The sequence below is a fragment of the Coenobita brevimanus genome, chromosome 57 (assembly GCF_032717465.1).
Source record: "Coenobita brevimanus isolate Jiangsu-jjx chromosome 57, ASM3271746v2, whole genome shotgun sequence".
Lineage (NCBI taxonomy): Eukaryota > Metazoa > Arthropoda > Malacostraca > Decapoda > Coenobitidae > Coenobita > Coenobita brevimanus.
This window is the reverse complement of record NC_137010.1, coordinates 27139343-27144807: the sequence shown is the minus strand read 5'-3', so window position 1 is coordinate 27144807 and position 5465 is coordinate 27139343.

The window sequence follows — 5465 nt, the reverse complement described above, 5'->3', positions numbered from 1 at the left end:
TTTGCAGCTAATGCAGTATCCCCATTACCCATATAGCATATGCGTGGCCCGCGTTGATCTTCCAAGAAAGCCCTGTCTTCAGCAATAGTTATCATTTTCATAGCATTCGCGTGTGCTACGTCAAACAGTTTTTCCAAATCTTCATGCAAAGAAGTTTCATTGGCTATCTGGAGCTGAGTTCTGCGATTAGTGTTCTTCTTCAGTTTCTGCCATCGGTAAAACATTTTTCAAGCTCCTCAATGGCATTCCTCTCAGTTGTTTTTGGGATAAGAGCCATGGACCACATCTGGAGAGCTTCAGCTACGGCACACCTTGGGCTGTCTCCGACTGTACGGTTACCAAGAACTTGATGTTAAAAGACGGAGAGCACCTGACGGTAAGTCAGAAGTTTAATTCCTTGTAACTTTTCTGCTGCTGGACCAATTATTCAAATTTGGGTGGCACTAGCCTGTGTGTTACTTTGCCTAAAGGAGCTGCTTCTGCCAAAACTACTTTCTCTAGAAATAGGGATTATTGACTACTCAGAAATGCAAACAGAACAGCACAGGTGAGCAATGAGCAATATTATAAAACTGAGCATTGAGCAATATTATAAAGCTGGACAGATGTTTGATAGTTTTAGAAACAGTTGCTACAATGTGAGTAATGGCATCCAAAGGAGCAGTGCTGCTAGACGATCAAAAGTTCGCCTGTGAAACTGAAGTCAGAATTGCCCAAAGGTTGTCCAACATTTAATTACTGAAATTAATAATAAGTTAGCTGTCTGCTAGTCATAAACCACATAGGGGATAAGACTGTCAAGAAATTTCATCGAATCATCCAACCAGAAGAGCCCTCTCATTATGAAGAGCCCAAATAAAAATACTTGAGTGATATACCGTACCCTCATTGAGCACCAAGTAAATGTTGAAGTAAATTGCTGAAATTTTGCATATGTACTTCATTCTTCAGGCGTAAAAATTTGAGGGGGGACCACATCAAAAATTATCAGCTTCAAATTTTAACACTGCTTTGATGGGCACCTTAATATATATATATATATATATATATATATATATATATATATATATATATATATATATATATATATATATATATGTATGTATGTATAGTGGTAGGTGAGGTCGCTCACCATCCACTCACTTGATGTAGTGCTGCTTTGGGTGTCTGCCCTTCCCCCACTCCCATCGTTCCTCTTGCGTCTTTCTTTCCTACATTCTTTCCTTTTCCTTCTGCCTATGGGTAACTCTACACTGAGTGACAAGCCAAATGGTTTCCTGTACACAGGAAACCAGTTACTATGCTGGGTGGTAACCATATACCCAACTTATGGCGCCTGGTGGTTTAGTGGGTAATTAAGGTGCTCCAATCGGATTGAGCCTGTGTAGGTTTATATCCAAGGGGTGGTTGGGGTTTATTGTTCACGTAATGCCATTCAGGGATGAGTGAGGCTAGTCACTCTCAACTTAAATGTCAGGACCAACTTGCCTAGCTCTACTTCCTCCACTCCTCATAGGGCGACATAGGATTGGATGATGGATGGATATATATATATATATATATATATATATATATATATATATATATATATATATATATATATATATATATATATATATATATGAGTCTCCGTGGTACAGTGGTAGAGTGTGCATTTTCGTACATGGGAGAATGAGGGTTCGCGCCCTGCAATGGTAATAAACATTGAGAGTGTTCACCCAGCCACGTACTGCATTGGCAGACATAAGGGGTGCTGTGGTTGAGTCAGTGTCACATACCATAAGGTATGCTTGCACCTAGTTGGCTTGCGTGGGCCGATTACACTTGGTTCACAGAGTACACACACATCCAAAGCCACTACAGTCACACTTACAAGGACTTCTAACCCTACACGCAATCTCTACCAGACAGCCTAAGCCACTTGGTAGAAATACATAGGCTGTATCGTTCCCACTTTGGTCGGGATAGACTGGTCCTGCAGTGGACACTCAAACGGCTGATGATGATGATATATATATGTATATATGTAAGTATATATGTGTGTTTATATATATATGTATATATGTGTATACTGTATATATGTATAGTGCATATTTATGTGTATAGATATATATATATATATATATATATATATATATATATATATATATATATATATATATATATGTGTGTGTGTGTGTGTGTGTGTGTATTATGCAAGGAAAAAGAAATCATGGCCAAGAGCTCGCAAACCGTTCCTTCAAAAAAAAAAAAAAAAAAAAAAAAAAAAAAAAAACAGAGAGCCAACTTCAAGATCCGTTCATTTCGAGTTGCCTGGACACACTGCGTTTGAAAGACTGGAGATCATAGGATGTAGGAAATACAGACAGAGGGAGACAGTTCCAGATTTGACCTGTTGCATAAATGAATGACTGGAAGTAACAGTTAACTCTTGCATGAGAGAGTTGGACAGAAAAGGGATGTAAGTTTGTCGCTAATCGGGTGCTATGCGCCCGTCATAGAGGTAGAGGGATGCAAGGAGACAGTTCAGAGGAGCAGTGACCACTGAAGTTGCTATAGGAAAGATGCAACAGTGCAGCAAAGAGACAGAGGTTGAAGGGAGCCAGTAAGAGGAGGAGAGTTAATGAGACGAAAAGCTTTTGATTCCACCCTATTCAGAAGAGTTGCATTTGGGGAGGCTCCCCATGCATGAGAGTTGTACTTTACACAGGGGCGAATAAAACTCGTGTATGAAGTTAACAACTGTGCAGGGGTAAGGAAGGTATGGAGTCGGCTTAGCACACCTAATCTCTTGGAAGCAGATTTTACAAGAGATGTAATGTGGTCTTTCCAAGGTAAATCCTGATAGAATCCGCAAGTATGTTTAAGGATGATGCACGATTGAGCTGGATATTATTAAACATTAGTGGATACTCCTGTGTTAGATTTCGTCAGGTTGATAGGTGTAAGAACTGTCTTGGATGCATTAAAAACAAGATTACTTTACCCCAGTCAGAGACACGAGCCAAGTCAGACAATAGGTGTACCATAGCCCAGTCCCTTGTTTGTTGAAGTAACTGTTGAGATGGACGTTGCGGGAACCGAATGGAAAGGTGAAGAGTGGAATGATCAGCATATGAGTGGATAGAATTAGATGTACAGCTTAGAAGGTCATTGATGAATAAAAGGAAGAGAGTTGGTGATAGGACAGAGCCTTGAGGAACACCACTATTGCTATGATCAAGGAGATGAACGATGGCCGTCTACAACAGCAGCTATAGAACGACCAGAAAGGAAGCTATAGATGATGGCACAGATAGAAGGATAGAAACCATAAGAGGACAGTTTGGAAATTAAAAGATTTATGCCAGACTCGAGCAAAAGTCTTTGAGATGTCAAGTGCAATGGCAAAGCTTTCGCCAAAGTCCGGAAAGGAGAACGACCAGGAGTCTGAATGATAGGTGAGAAGATCGCCAGTGGAGCGTCCCTGATGGAACCCATACTGACGATCAGAAAGATGGTGTTGGTAGGAAAGATGCTTTAAAAATTTTCTGTTATGAATAAACTCGAAAACTTTTGTGACACAGCGATAGAGGGTTGGGAATGGTCACCAGTCTTTAGGACAGGCTGAATGAGAGCAAACTTCCAGCAAGAAGGAAGGGTACAAGTTGACAGACAAAGGCAAGAGTTTATCTAGGCATTGTGTTAGCACAGAAACACAGTTCTTGAGGATAAAAGGAGGGACCCCATATGCCTTGTTAGTACTGAGAGCAGTGATGGCAGAAAATACACCAGTTTAAGAAATTTTAATGTCATTTTTTTTTTTTTTTTTTTTTTTTTTTTTATGTGTCCGACTCTGGGCAAAGGCTTCAGGGCCTATATCTTGGGGGCAGTAGCCTATCCCAAGGCCCAGTAGTCCTCCTACACCTCCACATGTCACCACTTCGGCGCTAACACCCACCGTCCATATTGAATACATGCTAGGGCTGTCTCATACAGGACTGGTGTATTGGTATTAGCGGGGGTATTTTTACAACATGTCGGCGGGTCATCTGGTAGATCAGGAAAGTCTGCTTTTAATGAAATTCAAATCCTTAAACTGTCCCCTGCCCCAGCCAGGATTCGAACCTCGGTCCATCAGGACTGCAAGCCGCCTCTCTACCGATTCAGCCACCGCCTCCCCTGAATACTGTATATACATACACACACACACACACACACACACACACACATATATATATATATATATATATATATATATATATATATATATATATATATATATATATCATCAGCCGTTTGAGTGTCCACTGCAGGACCGGCCTATCCCGACCGAAGTTGGGGCGATACAGCCAATGTATCTCTGCCAAGTGGCTTAGGCTGTCTGGTAGAGATTGTATAGTGTTGGAGTGGCTTTGGATGTGTGTGTAGTCTGTGAACCAAGTGTAATCGGTCCGTGCAGCCGACTGGGTGCAAGCATACTTTATAGTATGCGACACTGGTTCAACCACAGCACCCCTTCTATCCGCCAATGCAGTATGTGACCAGACGAAAGCTCCCAAAGTATATTACCCTGGCGGGGCGCGAACCCTCGTTCTTCAGTGTACGAAAACGCACACTTTACCACTGTACTGTACCACAGAGGCTCCATACACACACACACACACACACACACACACACATATATATATATATATATATATATATATATATATATCAGGGCCAACTTGCCTAGCTCCGGGTTCCTACGCTCCTCATGGGGCGATATGGGATTGGATGATGGATATATATATATATATATATATATATATATATATATATATATATATATATATATATATATATATATATATATATATATATATATAATTTTTGTCCTTAACACCAGACTACAGTATTCTGTTTATCTTAGGGGAAATGTCATCAGGTTGCTATTTCCCGTACAGTGTTGCCTCTCGAAATGTCTGTGCAATGTCTGCCGTCTCAAAATTGGTTGCAGTACTGAAGTCCTGGATATGTTTTTATCAAACTAACACATGACATAGTTAAATAGTTTCCTACAAAGTGTTGTTTAGACTATGATGTATATGCTTATCATCAATACCCAATGGGGCAAGGCACTGGACAAAATATTGATTTTTTTTTTTTTTTTTATGCAAGGAAAAAAACTAAAGGCCAGAAGCCCGTAAGATTCTTCCCTCCAGAGAACCAAATTCAAGATCTGTCTTTGTTTGATCCATAATGCGCAGTTCATTAGAAGACTTGCATGCATTAATGAACACTGCTTTTTGATATGTTTGTGTATTATATATCCTGCATTCACTCCTTAGATTTTATGTTAAGTCATTATAGCTGTCAGGTCAAAGCCCTATGCATTAAAGAAATTACCAATACGTACAATACTAATCAGAAGAAAAAATGAAATTTGGCATTGTTACTGTACCCACTATTATTATTGTTATTAGTCTAATGGTCTGTGACAGCTG